This window comes from Acinonyx jubatus, chromosome D2 (assembly GCF_027475565.1).
Source record: "Acinonyx jubatus isolate Ajub_Pintada_27869175 chromosome D2, VMU_Ajub_asm_v1.0, whole genome shotgun sequence".
In the NCBI taxonomy this organism is placed as follows: Eukaryota; Metazoa; Chordata; class Mammalia; order Carnivora; family Felidae; genus Acinonyx; species Acinonyx jubatus.
The window spans coordinates 12,544,867-12,569,635 of NC_069393.1; the positions used below are offsets into that span (position 1 = coordinate 12,544,867).

General features: G+C 46.5%; 1 protein-coding gene across 3 annotated transcripts in view; it reads left to right on the top strand.

The window, feature by feature from the left end:
* ASAH2 (N-acylsphingosine amidohydrolase 2) overlaps positions 1-24,769 on the top strand; it is a 100,435-nt gene that overhangs the window by 9,484 nt on the left and 66,182 nt on the right. For 2 of the 3 annotated variants that reach the window (XM_053206813.1, XM_027049918.2), the window contains exon 1: positions 5,016-5,174. The exons of the other annotated variant lie outside the window; for it this stretch is intronic. The gene's annotated coding sequence lies outside the window, so the exon portion shown is untranslated. Of the gene's footprint in view, positions 1-5,015; positions 5,175-24,769 lie in introns of those variants that run through there. 3 annotated transcript variants of the gene reach the window in all.

Below are 24,769 nucleotides of genomic sequence, written 5' to 3' on the forward strand. Positions count from 1 at the left end.
CAGGAAGGGTCGCTGCCCCCCCAGCCCTGTCAGCCGAAGCACCGAAGGTCACCGAAGGTCAGCGGTGTCGCAGGAGCCCCGCAGACCCAGATGCCCCCCCCCGCCCCCCACTCTGGGTTCCAGGCCCGCGGCCCCCCGTCGGGATGAAGGCAGCAAGTGGCCTGTGCGGGGGGCGCACTGTCATCTCGAAACCAGTCTAATTGTGAGCACGGCGATGAGAGCAAACTTCGGACAGTGCATCCGAACACAGGAGGAGAATAAGCTACTGCTGCTGTTTCTGGTTTTTGGCACAGGACACACGGCCCCAGTCGGACCCCACGTGGAAATGAAAAGGTAGTGGGGGTCATGGGAGGCTGGAAGTCATTTAGCAAACTGTAGATGAGTAAAAATTTGGACGCGTCAGAAGAGAGTCAATGGCCCAGGCTCTTCTTCTCTTGAAAGGTACTTGAACGAGGGGCGCCTGGGTGGCTCCGTCCCTTAAGCGTCGGACTCTTGCTTTCAGCTCAGGTCATGATCTCACGGTTGGTGAGTTCGAGCCCCGCGACGGGCTCTGCGCTGACCGTGCGGACCCTCCTGGGGATTCTGCCGCTTTCTCGCTCTCTCAAAATAAATAAACAAACAAAAGCATAAAAAAATAAAGATACTTAGATTAATTGGGTATTAAACTGTATACCAGTATTTTTGAAGTTCATCCGTCAGGCCATGGTTGGCATGGTTTTCCCTCATTTGTACTATTATTTAATTAATTAGCATTTTTCTTTCAACGAGTCCCTTTAAAAATGGCTTTGGCCTCTGGGGCTCCTGGATGGCTCAGTCGGTTGATCTTCCAGCTTCTCCTCGGTCATGATCTTCATGTTCATGAGTTGGAGCCCCGCGTCAGGCTCTGTGCTGACAGCTCGAAGCCTGGAGCCTACCTCGGATTCTGTGTCTCCCTTTCTCTCTGCCCCTCCCCCGCTCATGCTCGCTCTCTCCCTCTCTGTCTCTCTCTCAAAAGTAAATAAAGCACTTAAAAAAATTTTTTTACATGACTTTAGCCTCCCTCTTTGATTTCCAACCCTAATTCGCACCAAAGCTAGTCCGTAACTGTCAACTTGGAAACCCATCACGCTTTGCAATGTATTTTCTCCTGGTGTCTCTGCAGAGAGTGGATCGCTCCCAGCCAATCTCACTCTCCCCGTGCTCCAGCCTAGAAGGCTGTGGAATCACTCGTGCCTCCTGTTTCTCTCCCATCCTTCGCAGCCCGCCAGGAAATCCTGTTGCCTCCACCTTCCGACACACCCTTACTGTGACCGACCGCTTCGGTCACCTCCGCCTCCAGCCCCTGGTCCGAGCCTCTGGCTTGGGGGTGGGCGGGAGCCTCTCCATCCGCCTCACTGCTCCTCAACCCGCCCCTCTGCAGCGTGTGGTCACCCAGGAACCCGGGTGACAGGTACGCGAGAAAGCTTTCCAAGGCTCAGATCGTGCGGCTGCTCTGCTCGTCAGCGTCTCACTGCTTCTCACTGAAGTCAGCGCACCGCCAAGCATCCTCGAGCCCTTCCCGTCCGCCACCCCTGCTGGTCCACTCCGCACACCTTGGCCCCGTTACCACTGCTCCAGTCTTGGTCTCGTGGCTCAGGCCACCCAGGCCAGTTTGTCCTCCTTCAACCCATCCACCGCACTCTCGTCGGGGGAGACCTGTATCACTGGCCTTCCCTTCCCCAGGAATGCGCCCCCTCGGGCAGAAACACGGCTCGTTCTTTCTCCCACTTCCTTCAGGTGTCTGTTGGACTGTCACGCTATCAGAGGACTTCTTTGATTATATCACACAGAACAACATTCTCTCACCTCTTATTCTGCCTTCTTCTTCTTCCTCTTCGCACGCATGACCTAACAGATTACATTTATTTTTTGGTTGTCTCCTTCCATGTAGAACGGGGATCTCATGAGAAGATGGGCTTTGTTTGGGTCCAAAAGAGTATGGTTGCCAGACGGTTGGCATTCAATAGATACATGAGAATAAATATTGGGTTGGATAAATACCACCTGATCATTACGGTCAAGATTCTGGTGCCCAGAGAGAGCGAAACCAGGTGGAGAGCACCTGCCTTCCCCAGCTCCTGCTCGTCCACCCCACAGTTCTAGGAGGCTTCGTGTTACATGCTCAGTATTCTTATTGATCAACGTGTTCACTCATTATTATGTAAAGTGCTACAAAGAGCGACTGGACAACTCCCAATTAAAAAAGAAATAACCCAAGACCAGAATTCTAAAGGATCGAACAACCCAGAGATCTAAATGGGGAGGACGGTAGATAAAGCTTCTGGAAAAATATAGACCGTGTGTTGGGCCCCGAAGAAGGGCGTTCCAGTTATGTTTGCTTCATACCAAACTACTCCAAGCGTAGTGGCTTAAAGTGACAGGTGTCTGATTGTGGCTGATAGTTTTGTGGGTCAGGAATCCGGGCAGAACTTGGCCGGGAGACACTGCTCCTCCGTGTGGCGTTGGTGATCCTCCATTGGATCCTGCTGGTGGACGGACTGCTTTGGAGTCTGACCCCGATTCACTTGTCTATCTGGCGCCTCCGTGCGGGTAGCTGAAAGGAGACCGTTCGGAACTGTGACCAAAGCATCTACGTGTGGTCCCTGCTGCATAGTAGCTTCAGGATTTCCAGACTTCTTCAGAAGCTTCTCCAGAAGCGACCCAGGCTTCTGTTAAAGACAAGACAACAGGTCCAAAATGGAGTCGCTTATGCTAAGCCCCACACCACCAAACTCAGACTTAATTACATTTTTGGCGCTCCAAGAAAGGAATCTTAAACCGGTCAATCGGGAATCACCTAATCAGCACTAGTTAAATCATCTGCTTGAGAGACCCCTGCCCTCCCCTAAAGGAAAGTAACCTTGCAATAACCAATCTACTTTCTCCCCCGCACCCCCAGCATAACTGTCTTGTCCTGCTCCCTGCTGCCTATCAAAGGCATCCATTTTGCACAGCTCCTCGAAGCCCCTTCCTATCTGTATTGGGGTGCCGCCCAATACGCGAATCATTGAATAAAGCCAGGAAGATCTTTAAAACGGACTCAGTTGGATTTTGTTATTTTAACAGATCCAAGGGCAAGTGCTCCAGGAAATGAAGAATTGACACAAGGCTTTTGTGACCCAGCCTCAGAAGTCACACGGCAGAGATCCCATGTCCTCTGTTGTCATCACGGGCAGTCATAAACCCACCGAGTCTTGGGTGGGGGGGATGACACAGATCCCCTCTATTCCACGGACGGAGTGTCAGAGAACTTGCAGCCTTGTTTTTGAACTCAGGGAGGTATGACTCAGTTAACCGGGGAGTAGGTGAGAAGGTATTTTGAGGATAAAAGTTTGAGCAGGGATGGGATAGGACAGGTGCATTTAGGAGCCATAAAGAGGCCCAGGTGCCCAGCATGACCAGGAAAATGTCAAAGGCCAGGTCAGGGGCAGAGGCCTCGGGCTGGGTGGGTTTGAACACCCCGTGAAGGAGTCTAGCCTTTGCTCTGCAGACAAGCTGTGTTTGAACTGTGTTGCTCACATACCCTGAAGGGAATTTTGAAAGAAAGTGTTCGGCTTTGCATCCATCCCCACCTATGATTTAAAAGTAATCGCAAAGGTCAGCAGCTCTGTGTGGTCATTCAGGCTGACGGAGGCTTTCTACCTACTTCTTCCTGCAACATCCAGGGTCACTGCGGGCATCTCCCTCCTAGACCGCGCGGGAGCCTGGAGAAGCACGCGGGGGGCCAAGGCCGGCGTTGGTGCCTGTCACTTCCGCTCACGCCCCAGTGGCCGGACCTCAGCGAATGGCCACTCCAGATCGCACAGGATGCCCGGAAGAAGTGAGGAGCACAGATGTCGCGGGAGAGCCAGGAGCCCTCCCTACAGGGCATGTATACAGTGTTCTGCACACTGACTGCTGCCGTTGCTTACACGGCCCGTCTTATTACACACTCAGCCTGCAGGCCGTGCTCTGTGCAAGGACGCACGTGACTCCCCGAGCGTCAGCTCGCAGGTCCCCCAGGTAGATGCGCTTCAGGCGCAGGAGGCCCCGCAGCCTCGGGGCCCAGTTAGGAGGTGAGACATCGCTGCGGGCGGCTCGGCCACTCCAGGCAGGGGGCTGCCGAGGGGGCCTGGGCCCAGTCGGGCCGCAGACCCCCGCGCGGCTGTCCGGCTGTCTCCGGGCGCCTTCAACGGTCCATCCCCAGCCGCTCGCTCCTCCCTGCCTTGCAGCCAACTTCTCCATGAGCCCCAGGGTGGATTGTGCTGCGCCTGAAGAAAAGCAGGGCTTTGCCCTGGGCTCGGAGGCAAGCTTCGCCCCTCCGGCTTCTAGGAGGCGGCCCAACAAGAACTAGGAAAGCGGCCCCGGGTTTCAGAATCCTGGGCACCTGTGCTTCCTGTCACGGAGACAACGGACGGACGGGATGTCGTGCCCTTGAGGGGCCTGATCAGACGCAGAGGTCTTTGCCTTCTCTTCCCTGCTGCCGATACCGGGGCCCCAAAGGTTGGAAGAGTGGATTCCCCCCCCCGCCGCCGGGGGCCCCAGAAACCACGCAGTCTAAAGCAGGCTGTACTGCAGGCAGCCGATGCTCCGTTTTTTGGCCGGGCACAGTGTGGACGCTGCTGCGTTTGCTGCCCTGAGCTACCAGGGCGGTTGGGTGTAATCAGTCTCTCCAGTGACACCCTTTCCAGACCAGCGAGGCGGCTCCTCTGCGAGGAGCCTGACTCCTCCGCCGGCAGTGACCCTACCCCACGTCTCTGGGTGGATTTGTCCCCCGACGTCTCCTCGCAGCGCGGCGTAGGGGACCCGGCGGAGGAAAGGGTGTCCTTTTCCACATCAAACGCGGGAGGCAGGTATGTCGGAGAAGACGAACGCCTCCTTCCCACGCCGTGTCCGTGCAGGGTGCCTGGGGACGGGCTCCAGGTGTGACCTTGGGAGGCCCGGGCAGGGTTTTTCCACAAGCAGGCTCAGCTGGGGCGCGTCCTGCCCGCGCGTGAGTCAGCACACAAGTAGTTAAGTTGGAGAGCCTTGGCTTCCCCGGGCTGGCGCATTCAGCCTCCAGGAGTCCGCAAGCGGCAGTGCTCATGAGAGCAGGGGCCGGGGACACCCAAGTGCCCTGGCACTCGGCTCGCGACGGGGACCCGCCTGCCTCTCTGAACAGCCAGCTGCCGCCGCAGGTACGTAGCTGGGCTTGGATGGATGGTGCTTTGTTTTCTCCCCCGAGGACAGAGAGCCACGGTTGCTGGCGTTTGCACACAGGCTCCCTTGACACTGAGAAGAAACAGATGTTTATTAGCCTCCTGAATAATACGACTTATTAAAATAAGGGACGGGTGGGGGGGGGAGAGAGGGGAGAGACGCTTCCTCTCCCCGTGCGTTTCCCTCGCAAAGGCGGCTTTTCTTAATTCTGTGTGCATTCCAGGGCTGTGTGCGCTCAGGTCATTTGAATGTCGCGATCACAGGGGGAATTCGAAAGATGGCCTTTCGCTGTCCTTTTCCGTGAATCTTCAGATCCGCGTTCAGAGAGCTGGATTCGGTCTGAAGAGTTGTGTTGCCGAATCGGGGAAGTCAAGCGGCGGGAACTCACTTTCCTACCCCGTTTTCGACAGTGAGATTCGAATCCTTAGTCTTCAGAAGCAAACTTCTTCAGATTTACCACAAAGCTGCAGGATCTCACACGTGGTGTTTTTCTGGCTCACAGCCTGAGGCCTCCTGGCTCAGATACGTAGGGTGACCTGAGATAAGTTTTCGAATCCCAGTTCTGTTGTTGTTGTTGTCGAATGGTCAATTTAGCTACCATACGGTGTCGTCTTGGCTCTGGGAGCAGATGCCTGTGGTTCATCGCTTACATACGACCCCCGGTGTTCATCCCAACAGGTGCCATCCTCCATGCCCATCCCCCGTTTCCCCCACCCCCAGCAACCCTCAGTGTGTTGTCCGTATTTAAGAGTCTCTTATGGTGTGGTCTCCCTCTGTGTATCTAATTTTTCCTTCCCCTCCCCTCCTCTTGTAATAAGTCTGCTCAACTTGGTCATCCTGGCCTTCCCATCCTTTTGGATGACTCTTCTTTATACGAGCCGTTGAAGAATGTCTGAAGTTCTGAGTGGATTGGAACTATCCTCAAAAACTCGGACTTGGTGGAATTTCCAAGGATAGAGGGACATAAGCAAAGCCTGTTTGGATCTCATTCCATCTCTAATCGTTTTATTCTTTTTAAGGTAGATGACCAGTTTGTTATAAAAGGGTATAATTCAGGAACAGCCAGACAGGAAAGATACATAGGGCCAGGCAGGTATGAGGAAGGGGCCCAGAGCCCCCTGCCCTCTCCAGGGACACCATTGCAGTGAATCTCCACGTGTCTCCCAACCTAGACCCTAGAAGCCCGTCCTCTTTGGGTTTCTACGGAGGCCACATTGCAGAGGCGTGGTTGATTCAGTCCTCAGCCCATCTCCGTTTTGTCACGGCCACATCAGCCACCAGTAACTGACATCTGTGGCATTGATGATCAGGGTGATGTCACTGCAGCTGGAGTGAAAAGGATGTGAATTCGAGTCCCACGTGCGTAACTTACGGGCTCTTCGAAATACCTCGAGCCTCACTTGCTTCGTTTGTAAAATTGGGACCCTGTGTGTAAATGTGGTGCTGGTCACAGAGAGAGAAATAGGATGGGCTCTGACACCAAAGCTTCCAGTGGAGAGAGAGAGACACTCATGAAACCGTAGGTACCAGAATGGAGGAATGTGTAAAGTGTGAGAGGAAGAAATGGGTTAAGCCATGAGCTCCAGCTGGGGGATCACTGGATTCTCGGTAGGAGGCTGAGGAGAGGCGTGGCCCCCAACCCCGTCCCCTTTGCCAAAAGGAAACCGTTTGTGATGTGAGGTGACACCTAGAAGGCTTGTCTCATTGGCTAAAGAACAGACATCGGTAGCTGGTTTTACACGTTCTTCCAAATGGGCACCTTTCAAAGCCTTCTGCAGGGAGAATGTCGCCGGCCTCCTCCTCCTTTCTCTTCCTCTCACAGAAAGGAGTGCCCCTTCTTTCTACTCCCGCTCCAAGGTCAACGGTAGATGAGAGAAATGGAGAGCTCATCAGATCTCTAGCGCAAATGCATCATTGAGAGGGAACCAGGCTAATCCGGACCGTCGTCTCTCAGGGCAGGTTCCAGAAGTTCTAGCAGAACCAGGGTGGAATGGGTGTGTTTGAAAAAAAAAAATGTTCATAAAACCTTTGAGGTAATGAGTTATCCAGTCTTAGGATCAAGACTCTTAAACAGGAGGTGAAGAGCCACTTCCTATCACCGGACTTGAATGTCAAGGGTCACCCTAAAGGGAAAGAACTCTGATACCCAGACCTCCTGCAGCGGGGGACACTTGGGCTGTGACTCTAAGTAGTCCCCCTCCCCAACTTTCCCATCTAGCACGTGGGAATCCGTCCCAAATTTCTCCAGAACACTGGAAACCAGAAACTGTTGTGTCCATGGTCATGAGGCTTCTCCTCACACCTCACTGAGGACAGCTTCAGTGACCTTACGACGCTCGAGAAGGAGGAAGAAGGTGGTCAGGGGTTAGTCATCGTCACTAGATTCTGGCAGGCGGTGAGGCCACAAGAGGGCGGTGCAGAGAATAGCGCTGGTGACCGTGAAGGAGAATTTGAATGTCTGCTGATGAGCTTCTTAGGATCCTGCCAAGAAATGAGGTCCCTGAGGCCCTCCGAGAATCTTCCGCGACTGTTTTCCGGATTGTTTTTCTTCACTGCTACCCACATGTCTTTGTTGCTCTTGCAGACCGGCCTGGTCTGGGAGGAGCCGCTAACAGAAAGGAAAACAGCAAAGTGTGTTTGTGATACAGAACACAGCAGTGTGTACCCGTTGGATATGGTTTCGGCAGCCGTCTGGAATATCCAGTCTCAATTCCTGCTCCCCATTGCCTCCCTGGCTCCAGGGACAGCATTGTTATCTTAGACTATGCTTACGAAATGTCTCATTCAGGGCTCAGAAGGTGGTTTGTGTCGTGACGACGGTGGGGTAAGGAAAGTTCACGTTGGTGCGTTGGCGCCAGCTGTATATACTTCCAGTGTTTTCCTCGGGGGGCCTGAAATCAACCATGGCGGGAGCGTTCACGTACACACCAGCACAACACGCCGGGGCTGTCTGTGCCTGGAGAGCCGGTTGTTAAACGGGTAGCAACCCACTGCTCCCAGGACATGTCACAGAAAATTCTGTGACAAAGAGATGAGATGCTGCCTTAAGACATTAAGAGGGAAACAATTGCCTTTGGGAGAAACTATCTTGTGTTGTTAAAGAACACATGATAGACCCACGATCAGGTTTACTCAGTGGCAAAACTCTCCAAGTTCGAAGACGAGGAGCATTCTGGCCAGGTCACCTTTCCAGGGAATGCTATCACTTTTTCTAGATGTTCAGACCCCTGAATTATGTTGATGGAGACACATAACCCCATCTTTATGTTACTATGTTCATAAGGGGAAGAATTTATCAATTCTTCAAATTTATTCAACTTTGCAGCTGAAGTTTAAGAGTACTCTAATCCTTTTCCAGCTCATTTACTATTTGGGTTAATACGAGTAGGAACAAGAAATTTTCCAAACTCTAAGGTGGAAGATTGTTTGTTGAAGTGGGTCTCCCTAACCTCACAGCCATGGAGACTGAGTATGACCAGCACCCCACATAGATGAACTCTGTGGCCAAGATGACTTTAGATCTTCTCAGAGAGTGGGGGCACTTTGGAGAGCTCCCTCTCTGGGAGCATTCATTCATTGATAGGTCCTTGAAGTTCCTCATCTGATGATGCAAAACCAAAGGAAACTCTCCATCTAGAAAATGAGAACTCCCTGTGGATGAAACTGACATATAAGAGGAATTATTCATGAGCACTTAATAAGCGTCTGTGCTAAACAAATAAAGGGCACTGTGAAGCAGATTTACTCATCCAGTCCGCCTGACACGTACTTCTTAGTGAACCCTCACAACCACAGGAAGAGGTAGTTGTGAGTATTCTCTCCAATTCAAAGATGAGGAAATTGATGTATCAAGTTAAGTGGCTTCTTCCAGTGAGGGCATTGCTGGGATTTGACCTCAAGAAATCTCCGTCTAGAGGGGCGCCTGGGCGGCTCAGTCAGTTAAGCATCCAACTTCAGCTCAGGTCATGATCTCACGGTTCGTGGGTTCGAGCCCCAGGTCGGGCTCTGTGCGGACAGCTCAGAGCAGGGAGCCTGCTTCAGATCCTGTCTCCCTCTCCCTCTGCCCCTCCCCCACTCATTTCCTCTCTCTCTTTTTCTCTCTCTCTCAAAAATAAATACTAAAAAAAAAAATCTTGATCTAGAACCTTTCCTCTTTTTTTTTTTAATTTTTTTAACGTTTATTTATTTTTGAGATAGATAGAGACAGAGCATGAATGGGGGAGGGTCAGAGAGAAGGAGACACAGAATTGAAACAGGCTCCAGGCTCTGAGCTGTCAGCACAGAGCCCGATGCGGGGCTCGAACTCACGGACCGTGAAATCATGACCTGAGCCGAAGTCGGCCGCTTAACCGACTGAGTCACCCAGGCGCCCCTAGAACCCTTCCTCTTAAGCCACCATTGTTTACCATCTCCCTGCAAGGTACGTGACTAGAAATTTAGCTCCTCTCCTCGGAACATGGGCCTCCACTTTTGTTGCATGAAAAACGATCTCGATTCAGACGTCGCAGAACAATGGCTGTCCAAATTGGATCAAGTTTTCCGCGTTTCGTTGAGTCGGCGCTTCCTGCAGACACAAAGCAGTGGCTGAAGAATGGAGCAGGGAAGTTCGGGTTTCGACGCGCACAGCCACGGCCAGGACACAGGAGTGCTTCTTTCCAGCTGTTTCTCCCGCGAAAGAAAGACCAAACCCTTCCACCACCAATGTTTCACCTGTCTCCGTCTTCCGGGTTCCAGCAGGAATCTCGAACAAGGTCGTGATAGTCCAAGAAGAAACAAGAAGCGTTGTTTCTTTCGACGCGCTCTTTCGATGTTGCTGGAAGCTTGGAAGAAACGCTATGTTCGTGACGTTTTGGTTCGGTGTTAGAGTTATGAGCGTCGGCCTTAGCCCTCGTCCTGATGGCTTTTGGGCCTTGTGTTTATACCCAGAACTCACACCGAGCCCACTTCCTTCTCCACCACACAATCAGTTGATTTCCCCAAGTTTCTTCTTTTGGCACATGGCACCATGATTCTCTCCCGCCCTTCAAAAATTGGACTCATGCTTGGTCTTCCCTCTTCTTCTCCTTTTCCCATGTTGACCTGGCGGCAACTCCTAGTGGGATAATCGACGCTTCTCTGATATCTTCCTCCTTTCTGTTCCCACTGTCACCCCCACAGACCACCTAAGCTCTGCTTCCCCTCCCCCCCAAATGGGGTCTCAACTCTTCAATGGCTGCCTGTCTCAGCTCCAACTTCTACAGCATTAGAGCACTAAGCAGGGACACATTTGGAGGGCCTCAAGAAGTCCTGTGGTCAGTTAGTGATGTTGGCCATGCCAGGGGATGGGAAATAAGCATTGTCTGTTAGCCCCACCTTCTCCTTTATGTTTGCAAAAATGCAGGTCTCTTCACATGTTTATCTCACTCAAACACATTCGGGGACCCTTTCCTGTGTTCACTCAGTTAAGATTCCCCAACCTGGCATTTGAGAACATTTGAGAACATCCAGTAACTTATCCCTCAGCTGTAGATTTTGTTGCCCCCTGACAAAGCCTACATCAGTGGGTCTCAGGCTCAGGGTCACAATGGACCGGCGGGCGACAGGGGGTGGGGTTACATCCAGAGTGCCGGCCACCTTCCGTAACACTGTATCCTGTCCTCACTCTGACATATTGGGGTACGGATGTGGGAGTGTCACATATGAAGAGCATCTTTCAGAAGGTTAAGGGAGAAAACGATTGAGGACTGCTGCCTCAGTTTACCCAAACCACGCTGTCTGCTGTTGTATATATTTGGGACTTCCCTTCCCCTGCGCTGACGCTCCAGCATCCACACCTCTCCCTGGCCAAATCTGGTTTCTTCTTCAAAGTTTGGCTTCAATTCCATCTTGTTCATGAGCCCGCCTTGATTTTTCAAACTAGAGAGGATCTCTCCTTTCTGCAAGCCCCCAGAGCATCTTATGTAAGATGCTTACGTTCAACCTTGCATTATGTTTACTTGGCATCTGTCTTGTATTCCCTGCAAAATCCAAGAGAATGATTTAAAACATCTTTGTATTTCACTGGGCCACATACCTGGTAGGACCTCCATGAACTGGCCTCTTCTCGCCACCCTTGTCCCATCTTTCCTCGGTGTCCCCCCTTTGCCTTCTCTGCTCTCAAAACAGCAGACGACCCGGAGTTTCCCAGAAGGCAACTTTGCATGTGCCTCCTTATCAGGTGAAGTCGATGGCCCGGATGACCACAGTCCTCCACCCCTCCCTGAACCCACACCTTCTGCAGCATGAGACGTGGAGACCATTTCTCCTCCCCCTGAATCTGGGCCGGCCCCGCAACGTGCTTTGGGCAGTACAAGGTAGCAGAGGTTACAAGGCGCCAGTTCTGAGCCTGGCCCTCAAAGACTTGCAGGTTTCCACTCGTTTTCTTGGACAGTTGCCTAGCTGCCACACAAACAAACCTGGGCCAGCTTGCAGGAGAATGAGAGACCGCATGGAACAGAGATGAGCCATCTGGCACAGGCCATCCTTAAACTGGCAGGTCCAGGGGAGGGACAGAGAGAGACACACACACGGAATCCGAAGCAGGCTCCAGGCCCTGAGCTGTCGGCACAGAGCTTGACGCAAGGCTCGAACCCACGAACCGCGAGATCATGACCTGAGCCAATTAGAAGCGTAACCGACTGAGCCCCCAGGCGCCTCTCAAGGAATATATTTAAACGAGGGAAGCAATGGATTAAATCAGAGGCTGTAACAAGCCTGCATATGTTCAATTCGTCTCACATAGTGTAAGTAGTGAGGTATTTTTTTTAAAAAATGGTTTGCCTACGGGCGCCTGGGTGGCTCAGTCGGTTAAGCGTCCCACTGGCTCAGGTCATGCTCTCCCGGTTTGTGGGTTTGAGCCCTGCGTCGGGCTCTGTGCCGGCAGCTTGAAACCTGGAGCCTGCTTCGGATTCTGCGTCTCCCTCCTTCTCTGCCCCTCCCTCTCTCTCTCTCTCTCTCTCTCTCTCTCTCTTGAAAATAAACATTAAAAAATTTTTTTGTAATGGTTTGCCTACATTTTGAAAATCAAGAAATTTAAGGTAAGCCCCATATTACTAACTTTCCACCAAAAAAAAAAATCCATCAACCTTGGGCCTTCGTTTCCTCATGGCACCAGTGAGTGGGGACTCCCCTTTAGATGAGCACACTCTTCTGGCTGTGACAATCCTCAGTGATCCCTGCCTGTCGGCTTCTCGATACACATTGTCATTTGTCATCATGTCTGCACTTGTGCTGCGTCCGTGGCTTTCTCTCCGTGGTTTACCTGCTGTGAAACCCTGAGCACTTACGAGAGATGCTGATAACTGGGTCCCCTCGCCTCCTTCTGCCTGTAGCATGGGTGTGATGGAGACAGATTCTCTCTCCCCAGGCGAGATTTTAAGTGTTGCTCATATCTCATCTTTCTCCTCTACTAATTGAATTTTTTTCTCCCTCCAAAGGGTTTTCAGGGATAATTTGGCTTACAACCTGCCGAAACTAGAGCAAGGCATTTTCTTTCATCTCACAATTCAGTTTCATTATGGCAGGAACTGCAGAGAAAGAGTTACCCAGCAGGGACAGCAGGCCGGTCAGGAGGATCGTGCCAGTTTTCTGATGTTTTTCCCCTTCATAATGTTGTTTTTTAAATGTGTGTTTATTTTTGAAAGAGAGGGAGACAGAGCGTGAGTGGGGCAAGGGCAGAGAGAGAGGGAGACAGAGAATCCGAAGCGGGCTCCGGGCTCTGAGCTGTCAGCACAGAGCCCCACGCGGGGCTCAAACTCGTGAACTCAAGATCATGGCCTGAGCCGAAGCCAGACGCTTAACCGACGGAGCCACCCAAGGTGCCCCTATGTTTTTCCCCTTTAATGGTGCTCACAAGGGTCTATGTACAACCTGCTATCTGTGGTCTGTCTCTTTCAGGGTGGACTGCAGAACTTTATCTATTTACTTTTGGTCGGATGATTACTTATTCTACTTCTAAGGCTTATAACTCATTGATGTTCAGGAAGGCACTGGTACAGGTAGACCAGCTGTTTACTCTGGCATCTGCTCCAATTGGTCGTTGCCTAGGCTGAATCTGTAGTTAAATCTTTTGAACATATCAACTCTGGACTTAACACACTGGAACGCAAAACACGCTCCTCTTCAACGATGCCTTTACCTTTGGACTCATTTGTGACACAACAGGCTCAGCAACTTGGTCACAGCTCTGTGCCACTTGGCTGTATCAGTTCTTTTATGTAAACACCACCTTAATCATCCAATTCAGAAGAAACTTTGTCTCTTGTGGTGCATCCAAAGTTCAGCTTGTGAGGGCATGAAAGGCAGCTCAGCCTGTTCTCCCATTAGTGAAATGAAAAAGCAGGTAGAACTCGCCTAAGTAAGTTGGTGCCTCAATATTTCTAAACGCCCCATGGGATCGGGCAACCGACTTAAGAGTTGGACCAAGATGGCCTCTGAAGTGACACATTCTGCTTCGTCGAGCTGAGAAAAGCAACGGAAACTCTATTTTTAGTAGTGGTTGTTCTTCAGTAAGGATAGGCAAGAATAGACTAGCAGAGTTGACACCTCCTTTCCAGCCTACTTGGAAAATCGTTCACCCGACGTGATGTTTTCGTATCCCGTATCCATCTGTTGAAGACAATACCTTTTGATCGCAGAGGTAATACACGACCGTTGCGACAAATTTTAATACGGTTAAGCAAGATGCAGAAAATAAAAAGTTCCCTCACATCCCGGGAGTATTTCGAAATGGATTACTCTAGTTCTCTTTGTCTCTGTCTCTCTTTGTATTTTCGATAGCTTTAAGACTTGGGAGTGCTTTCTTTTAAACCCCAAACTTAGGGGAAAAAAATAAACATCTTGAAGGGAATGTTTTCAAATCTGGTTTGCATTTCCCTGCTGTCCTAGAGATTTTAAACGAAAAGGACTCAGGCTGTCCCTCTGGCCACTGATCATTGTCTTGGGCTGAACCCCCTCTCTTTTGAACGTCTTCCAATTGCTTGTCACTCTTATCACCTGTGTGCCTGCTTCTGGAAACCTGGAGTATTCCAATTTTCTGTGATTGGAAGAAAAAGAATGTTTGGTTAGAACTATATGTAAATTAAAAGTCAACAGGCTCTGCACGAGCCGAAGAGGCTCTCCTATGGTTTATTTTTTAAAAAGTTTTTATTTTTTTAAGTTTTTATTTATTATTTTGAGAGACAGAGAGAGGGAGAGAGAATCCGAAACAGGCTCTGCACTGTCAGCTCGGAGCGCAACACAGGGCTCAAACTCAGAAACCACAAGATTATGACCTGAGCTGGAGTTGGATGCTTAACCGACTGAGCCACCCAGGCTCCCCTCTCCTATGGTTTAAAATGCGGACTTTATTTCATAAGTTTCTGTGATCTGGAGACCTTTTATATTTATTTCCCATTTGTAACTATGTTTTAGAGTTGACACTGCCTGAAATGTGACCTCTGAATTAAAGAGATTTTAGTATATTTTGAAATGCAACATTGAACAGCTCTTCATCTACCTGTCATTTGGATGTCTTCTGTGGAAAAAATGTCCACTAGCTCTGCCCATTTAAAAAAATTTTTAGGGGCACCTGGGTGGCTCAGTTAGTTAAGTGTCCGACTCTTGATTTCGGCTCAGGTCATGATCTCGCGGTCCGTGAGTTTGAGCCCTGCGTTGGACTCTGTGCTGACAGCTCAGAGCCTGGAGCCTGCTTTGGATTCTGTGTCTCCCTCTCTCTCCACCCCTCCCCCACTTGCACTCTGTCTCTCTCTCTCTCTCAAGAATGAATACACGTTAAAAAAAAATTTTTTTTAGTTTATTTATTCTTGAGAGAGAGAGAAAGAGAGCACAAGCAGGGGAGGGGCAGAAAAAGAGGGAGAGAGAGAATCCCAAGCAGGCTCCACACTGTCGGCACAGAGCCTGATGTGGGGCTTGATCTCGTGAACTGTGAGATCGTGACCTGAGCTGAAACCAAGAGTCAGACGCTCAATGAACAGAGTCACTCAGGTGCCCCCCTTCTGCCCATTTTTAAGTTGGTCGTCTGTTTTTTTTGTTAGTGAGTTATATGAGTTCTTTACATATTTTGGACATTAATCCCTTCTCTCACATATGGTGTACAAATATTCTCTCCCATTCTGTAGGTTGCCTTTTCATTTTGTTAGTGGTTTCCTTTGTTGTACCGAGGCTTTAGTCTGATGTCATCCCACTTGTGATTTCTGCTTTTGGTGCCTGGGCTTTTTGTGTCCTGTCCAAAACATCATTGCCAGGGTCCTTTCTTCTAGGAGTTTTATGGTTTCAGGTCTTATGTTTAAGTCTTTTCTCTTTTTTAATTAAAACATATGTTTTTAATGTTTATTTTTGAGAGAGAGAGCGAGAACGAACAGAGGAGGGGTAGAGAGAGAGGGAGACACAGAATCCGAAGCAGGCTCCAGGCTCTGAGCTGTCAGCACAGAGCCTGACAAGCTGTGAGATCATGACCTGAGCCGAAGTCAGATGCTTAACCAACTGAGCCACCCAGGCACCCCTTATGTTTAAGTCTTTAAGCCATTTTGAGTTAATTGTTGTGAATGGTGTAAGATAGGGGTCACATTTAATTTAGCTGTATGTGGTTATCTAGGAGTAAAACCTTTTTATTTGTGGCATTTATTGGAAATGTTAATGAAAGAAATGTTAAAGAAGATTTATAATTGAGCTCAGGAGTCTTCTTCATTAACTGGTGTTAATTAGGAGGCTATGTTAATCAGGATGGGTGGGGGGGCTTGCTGTGGTAAAATCGTTGCTTAACACATAAGCATTTATCTCTTGCTTATGCAAAGCGCACTCCTGGTCTGATTAGTCTCTGAAGGAGATTTCTTCCAAGTGGTGACTCAGGGATCGGGTAGCCTATCATCTGGGACAGGCACTTATCAGGGTCACCAGAGCAGAGGAAGAGAGATCATAGAGAACCCACACCCCCTCTAATGCCTCCGCATCAAATACTTCAACCTGCAAGTGACACATATCATTGCCACTCACGGCCCAAGGATCAGTGACTGCCAGGGGGCCAGAGAGCATAACCTCCCTGTATGCCCACAAAGGAGCAAAGGACCAGATATGGACCAGTGTTTCCAGACTCCATGGCCATGACCTTAGGCAAGTACCGTAACTCACTCATCTATTATGACGGGTTTGGACCAGATGACTCGGTGACCGCCATCCTGCTACCCTGAGTCTAAATATCTGATTTCGTCTTAGCTTTGTGATTTTTACTGCTTTGTACGCACGATTTCACTGTTCCTCTAAGAATATCAGGCAACTTCCAGCAAGGGACAGATGTTTGGTTTCTTATTGGCAGTATAACCTTTGGCTATTTGTTTCACTTTTCAATAACTCTTCTTTTCCTTTTTAATTCAAATATAGAATGGGGATAGGAAGAGCGCGTCTTCAAAAAATTACCAAGTAGTAAATGAGGCAACTCATGTAATGTTTTAGAACAGTGTCTGGATCATTCTAAGAGTTCAGTAGGTTCATTTTGTGTGATTTTATTTTTAGTTTTATTATTATTTTTTTAATGTTTATTTTTGAGAGAGAGAGAGAGAGAGAGAGAGAGAGAGAGAGAGAGAACAAACAGGGAAGGGGCAGAGAGAGAGGGAGACACAGAATCTGAAGCAGGCTTCAGGCTCCGAGCTGTCAGCATATAGCCCGATGCAGGGCTCGAACCCACAAATTGTGAGATCATGACCTGAGCTGAAGTCACATGCTTAACCGACTGAGCCACCCAGGTGCCCCCAGTTTTATTTTTTAAAGATGACTGTCCTTTTTGCCCTGGCTTGATAAGTGTCTACATAGTAACAACTCAGATAGATGTTGTTGTCCTTCATGCCCTGGCATGATTAGTCAGCCCAGCCCATGCCAGTCTCTTTCGTGTACCCACACATAAAATGGGGTCACAGACTCTACTTGTAGGTGTTCTGGGTCTTTCCCCAAGACCCTCACCTCCCGTGCACTGTGCCTCATCTGCCTTAGCACATTCATCTATCGATGGACACTTGGGCTGCTTCCATAATTCGGCAGTTCTAGATAATGCAGCAATAAACAGAAGGGTACATATATTCCTTTGAATTAATGGTTTTGTATTTGGGGGGTAAATATTCCAGGACTGCAATTCCTGAATCATAGGGTAGCTCTGTTTTTAACTTTTGAGGAACCTCCATACTGTTTTCCACAATGACTGCCCCAGTTTGCATTCCCCCCTATGGTGCAAGAGGGTTCCTTTCTCTCCACATCCTCACCAACGCTTGTTGTTTCTTGTGTTTTTGCTTTTATCCATTATGACAGGTGTGAGGTGCTAGCTTATCTCTAATCATAGTTTTGATTTGCATTTTCCTGATGATCAGTGATATTAAGCATCTTTTCATGTGTCTGTTGGCCACCCAGATGTCTTCTTTGGAGAAATGTCTGTTCATGTTTTCTTCCCATTTTTAATTGGATTATTTGTTTTTTTGGGTGTTGAGTTGCACAAGTTGTTTATATATTTCAGATACTAACCCTTTATCAGATATGTCGTGGGGTAATATCTTCTCCCATTCCTTAGGTTGCCTTTTAGTTTTGTTGGTTGTTTCCTTTGCTGTGTGGAAGTTTTTTATTTTGATGTAGTCCCAATAGTTTATTTTTGCTTTTATTTCCCTTGCCTTGGGAGACATATCTAGAAAAATGTTGCTACAGCTGATGTCAGAGAAATTACTGCCTGTGCTCTCTTCTAGGATTTTTGTGATTTCAGGTCTCACATTTAGGTCTTTAATCCATTTTGAGTTTGTTTTTTGTGTATGGTAAAAGAAAGTGGTCCAGTTTCATTCTTTTGCATGTTGCTGTCCAGTTTTCCTAACACCATTTATTTAAGATAATGTCTTCTTCCCATTGTATATTTGTTCCTCCTTTGTTCAATATTGACCATATAATTGTGTATTTGTTTCTGCGTTTCCTATTCTGTTCTATTGATCTATGTGTCTATTCCCAGTACCACACTGTTTTGATTACTACTTTGTAGGAGTAATTTTGTAACTTTGTAATATAACTTGAAGTATAGTAGTAGCTTTACAATATAACTTGAAGTCTAGAATTATGATTCCTCCAGTTTTGTTTTTGTTTTTGTTTTTGTTTTTCAAGATTGCTTTGGCTATTTGGGTGTCTTTTGTGGTTCCATACATATTTTAAGATTGTTTGTTCTAGTTCTGTGAGACATGCTGTTGGCATTTTGATAGGGATTGAGTTAAATCTGTAGATTCCTTTGGGTAGTATAGACATTTTAACAATATTTGTTCCTCCAATCTATGAGCATGGAATATCTTTCCATTGTAAGTGGGATTTTATAATTTCCATTGTAAATGGGGTTGTTTTCTTAATTTTTCTTTCTGCTACTTCATTATTAGTATATAGGAATGCAACAGATTTCTGAACATTGATTTTATATCCCATGACTTTAGTGAATTCATTTATCAGTTCTAGTAGTTTTTTAGTGGAATCTTTAGGGTTTCCTATATACGGAATCATGTCGTCTGCAAACAGTGAAAGTTTTACTTCTACCTTACCAATTCAGATGCCTTTTCTTTCTTTTTCTTGTCTGATTGCTATGGCTAGGAATACCAGTACTATATTGAATAAAGGTGGTGAGAGTGGACATCCTTGTCTCGTTCCTGACCTTGGGAGAGAAAGCATTCAGTTTTTCCCCATTGAAGATGATGTTTGCTGTGGGTTTTTCATGGATGGCCTTTATTGTCTTGAGGTATGTTTCCTCTAGACCTACTTTGTTGAGGGTTTTTATCCCGAGTGGATTCTGTACTTTGTCAAATGCTTTGTTTGCATCTATTGAAATGGTCATATTTCTCTCATTGATGTGATATATCACGTTGACTGGTTTGTGAATATTGAACCACTTTTGCGTTCTGGGACTAAATCCCACTTGATCGTGGTGTATGATTTTTTTTTAACGTATTGTTGGATTCAGTTATTACTAGTACCTTGTTGAGGATTTTTGTATCTGTGTTCATCAGAGATATTGGCCTATAGTTCTCTTTTGTTGTGATGTATTTATCTGGTTTTGGTATCAGGGTAATGCTGGCTTCATAGAATGAGTTTGGAAGTTTTCTTTCCTTTTCTGTTTTTTGGAATAGTTTGAGAAGAATTGGTATTAAGTCTTCTTTAAATGTTTGGTTAGAATTTGCATGTGAAGCCATCTGATCCTAGACTTTTGTTTGTTGGGAGTTTTTTGATTACTGATTCAATTCCATTGCTGGTAATTAGTCTGTTTGAATTTTCTATTTCTTCCTGCTTCTGTTTTGGTAGATTATATGTTTCTAGAAACTTATCCATTTCTTCCAGTTATCCAATTTGTTGGCACATAATTTTTCATAATATTCTCTTATAATCCTTTGTGTTTCTGTGGTGTCAGTTGTTATTTCTCCTCTTTCATTTGTGATTTTGTTTATTTGGGTTCTCTTTCTCTCTTCTTTTTTTTTTTTTGATGAGTTTGGCTAGAAGTTTATTAATTTTATAGATTTTTTCAAAGAACCAATTCTTGGTTTCATTGATTGTTCTATTGACATTTTAGTTCCTGTATCATTTATTTTTACTCTTATCTTTATTATTTCCATCCTTTTGTGGGTTTGGGGTTTCGTTTGTTCTTTTTTTTTTTTTTTCTAGCTCTTCTAGGTGTAATGTTAGGTTGCTTATTTGAGATCTTTCTTGCTTCTTGAGATTGGCCTGTATTGCTGTCAATTTCCCTATTAGAACCATTTTTGCTACATCTCAAAGATTTTGGACTGTTGTGTTTGCAATAGCATTGTTTCCATGTAATTTTGTATTTCTTCTTTGATTTTTCGGTTGACCCATTCATTGTTTAGTGCCATGTTATTTACCCTCTGTGTATTTGTGGTCCTTCCAGATTTCTTCTTGTGATTGATTTCCAGATTCATAGCATTGTGGTCAGAAAAAATTCATGGTATTATTTCGATCTTTTTTAATTTGTCGAGACTTGTTTTGTGGCCTAATATGTGATCTATTCTGGAGAATTTTCTGTGTGAACTTGAAAGGAATGTGTATTCTGCTGTCTTAAGATGGAATGTTCTGAGTATATCTGTTAAATCCCTCTGTTCCAGTGAGTCTGTCCTTCAAAGTCACTATTTCCTTGTGGATTTTCTTTTTGGATAATATGTTCATTGATACAAGTGGGGTGTTAACTTCCCCTACTATTATTGTATTATTATTCATCATTTCCTTTATGTTTGTTATTAACTGTTCATGTATTTGGGTGCTCCCAGTTTGGGTATATAAATACCTATAATTGTTATATCTTCTTGTTGGATTGTCCAATTAAAATTGTCCTTCTTTGTCTCTTGTTACAGTCTTTGTTTTAAAGCCTATTTTGTCCAATGTAAATGTTGCCACTCCAGCTTTCTTTTGATATCCATTCACATGATAAATATTCTCCAACCCCTCACTTTCAATCTGCAGATGTCTTTAGGTCTGAAATGAATCTCTTGTAGGCAGCGTATAGGTGAGTCTTGGGTTTTTTTTTTTTAATCCATTCTGTCACTCTGTGCTTTTTTTAATACTAAAAAAATTTTTTAAATGTTTTTATTTATTTTTGAGTGAGAGAGACAGGGCATGAATAGGGGAGGGGCAGAGATGGAGGGAGACACAGAATCTGAAGCGGGCTCCAGGCTTCGAGCCGTCAGCACAGAGCCCAATGCCAGACTCAAACTCACGAATCGGGAGACCATGACCCGAGCCGAAGTTGGCGCTTAACCAGGCACCCCTATTCTATGTCTTTTGATTGGAGATTTTAGTCCATTTATATTCAAAGTAATTGTTGATAGACATGTATTTATTACCATTTTGTTACTTGTTTTGTGGTTGTTTCTATAGTTTTCTCTGATCCTTCTCACTTTCTTTCAGGGTTTGTTGGCTTTCTTTAGTAATGTATTTTGGTTTCTTTCTCTATTCTTTGCATATTGTTAGTGCTTTTTGACTTGTGATTACCATTAGGTTTATATATAACATTTGCACAGAGCAGTCTATGTTAAGTCGATGGTCATTTAAGTTTGAACCATTCTTGACTCCTGTCCTCTTCATGATTTAGGTATATGGTGTTGTATTTTGCTTCCTTTTATTTTATGTATTCCTTGTCTAAATTTTACAGAAATACTTATTTTCACTCTTCTCTTTTTTTACTTTTCATACCTTCACTTACATTCTTTCCTTTCCATTTAATGAGTCCTCTGTAATATTTCTTAAAGGGACGGTTCAGTGGTCGTGAACCTTAGTTTTTGTTTGTCTGAGAAACATTTTTTTTTTTTTTCAGGAACTCTTTATCTCTTCCATTCTGCATGGTTGCCTTGCTGGATAGAGTATTCTCAGCTGCCCATTTTTCCTTTACAGCACTTTGAATATATTCTGCCACTCTCTTCTGGCCTGTAAAGCACTAAGAAATCTGCTGATAAAATTGAGAGAGTTCTCTTGTATGTAACTGTCTTCTTTTCTCTCGCTGCTTTTAAAATCTTTTCTTTATCATTTTTGCCATCTTAATTACCCTGTGTCTTGGGTTGATTTTTTTTTTGGGGGGGGGGGATCTCTGTGTTTCCTGGATCTAGATATCGATTTCCTTCTCCAGATTAGGGAAGTTTTCAGCCATTATTTCTTCAAATTAGTTTTCTTCCCTCCTTTCTCTGTCTTCTTCTTCTGGGATCCCTAGAATATGGACAGTGTGGTGTTTTTTTTCCCCACAGGTACACCGTGTGGACAGGAGACGCTAAGCATCTGAGATTTATGTAGAGGGACTGAATTACATCAAAAGATGTTGTCACTTTGTCCCTGAAATGACGATAAATGTAACGGCAGCCTGCTTTCCCCCGATCCGGCTTCATCGCCATGTATGGCAAACAGGTCAAATTTGTCACTGCCAAACGCAATAAATTCACACCCTGGTTCTAGAAAAAGATAAATCATCAGAGAATAATTTCCAAATACTCCGCAAAGGTTGTATAGCCTCACATTGTTTTTCTAAGTGTAGTAAAATAGGGACAATTTCAATTCCTATCTTATCTAAATTTCAAACCCTCTGGATGTTTTGAAAATAGCAAAGGACTCCCCTTCTTCCCAAGGCTGCGTGTGTCAAACTAATGGGGAGATCCTTCGAACCACCCGTGAAGAATATGCCGAGAAAATAACTGTGCTCTAAGGCTTAAACACGCAGAACCTACCATTCTTGGACATTTACATTCAGCCTAATTAGCATAAGAACTTGTTCACATCAGGCTACTGAGGTAACAAAGAACTTACCAAAATGTATGTCTACGTGAACCTTTCAGCTAGGTAGGTTTCTGTCAGCCTCCATTTTTCTAATAAGGAAAACAAAAGGGAGGGACTAAGGTCACTGCGCAAAAAGCCTCAATCTTCAGATTCCAAATTCCAGTCCTTCCCATATACTGGATCTTTTGCCTTTATCTTTTGCCCTTTGTATTGACGACACCACTGCAGTAAATTTGGGGAGACGAATCCTGCAGCCCCAAGGAGGGAGAGGTTATCTACCTTTTCCTGTGAGAAAAGCAGGACTGTCGATATTGCTGGAAACCAGGGCATGGTGAACCCCTTGGGGACGAGAGCCATGGTGCACCCTGTACCATACCGTCTTCCCCTTGTGCTCGGCTACTGTGTTCAGAGTTGGGACCTCCCCCATGGAAGGAACCTGGGCTTCCCATTGTAGTGAAGTATATCTATTAGTCTCCTTCTCAAACTCAACATATGACAGGTGCAGAAGGGGTTTACTAAGAAGCAGCCTCTCCAGGGGCGCCTGGGTGGCTCAGTCAGTTAAGCGTGTGACTGCGGCTCAGGTTCATGAGTTTGAGCCCCACGTCGGGCTCTGTGCTGACAGCTCAGAGCCTGGAGCCTGCTTCTGATCCTGTGTCCCCCCTCTCTCTCTGTCCTTCCCCCACTTTCACTCTGTCTCTCTCTCAAAAATAAACATTAAAAAAATAATTAAACAAAACAAAAAAGAAGCAGTCTCTCTGGCTTGGAACGGAAGGAGCCTCCCTTCTGTTGCTTAAGGCTTAAGGTCAAGATTCAACTGAGGCATATGGAAAGGTAAATCTATAAATAGTCCACTGATAATGGGACTGCTTTGGGGTTCAAAGGTATTTTTCAATTTCCTTTGCAAAACCTGTGAAGCGGTAGGATACCACCATGGCAGCCCTGTGTACTTAAAACTAATTTTTTTTCTGCTCTAATGAAGAATTCATTATGTCAGACTACTCATCACTTGGAACTTCAAAAATGTTCCCAGAGGCAGCTTGGCATATACAGTGTTCAATGATTGGAATGCATATATTCTCCAAAGGGAGGAATGGTGCTCACTTTTGTGAGATTTAGCTTGGGCACGTTCTTAGCTGGAGGTAACAGAATCTACTCCAGAGGAAAGGCATTTATTAGGGGTTAGAGATAACTTGCCGAATCTTGGCGAAGGCTCAAGGCAGAGAATTGGGGTTGAGCTTCCTGCAAAAACTCTCCAACTTAAATATAGACCTGAGCTGCTAAGGGATGGGCTGCTTTGGTCGTGGGTGGTCATGGAATAAGGAAGTGGCTGAAGCCACCACACTGCCAGCTCAAAGTCAGGCTGCCATGATCCAAACCAGGAAAGCAGGTGTCCAATACAGAGCCCCTCTCCTCAAGTGGCTCAGTGCTGAATCAGAGTCTCACATGAGTGCATCTGAAAGGCAGAAATGAACCTGCATCTGGAACCCAGGGCAAATGAGTGTCTGGTGTTGGCATGCCAGCCGGGTTGAGTGAAGCCCTCTGCGATGCCTGCCACAGTGCTTCACCCCATTTCTCTTCTCTCCACTGCCATATTAAAGAGCAAAGCTTATTTCCCATCCATCTAGCCTCCTACCTGTCCTTATCTATGACTCATCCATCCATCCGTCCGTCCATCCATCCATCCATCCATCCATCCATCTGTCCAGCCATCCAACCATCCATCCATCCGTCCATCCATCCATCTATCCATCCATCCATCTGTCCAACCATCCAACCATCCATCCATCCATCCATCCATCCATCCATCCATGCATCCAACCGTCTGATTTTTGCACTTCCGTCATCATCATTATTATTATTATTATATTTTTAAAAATCTGTTTCAGGGATGCATGGATGGCCCAGTTGGTTACGCGTCTGACTCTTGACTTCAGCTCAGGTTGTGATCTCATGTTTCATGGGTTAGAGCCCCGTGTTGGGCTCTGCACTGACAGTGTGGAGTCTGCTTGGGATTCTCTCTCTCCCTCTCTCTGCCTCTCCCCCCACTCACTCTCTTTCTCTCTCAAAAATAAATAAACTCTAAAAATCTGTTTCCGAATGGGTCTAAAAGATAAGGACTGTTTACAAAGGTATGACTACAATGCCATTATCACAGTAACATTTTTAATAATAATCCCCTAATATCATCAAATATCTAGTCAGTGTTCAAATCTTCCCAATTGTCTCATCGTTTTCAAAGCCAGTTTGTTTGAAGTGGGTTCTAAATGATGAGGCTTTGGGTCTTACAGTGTAA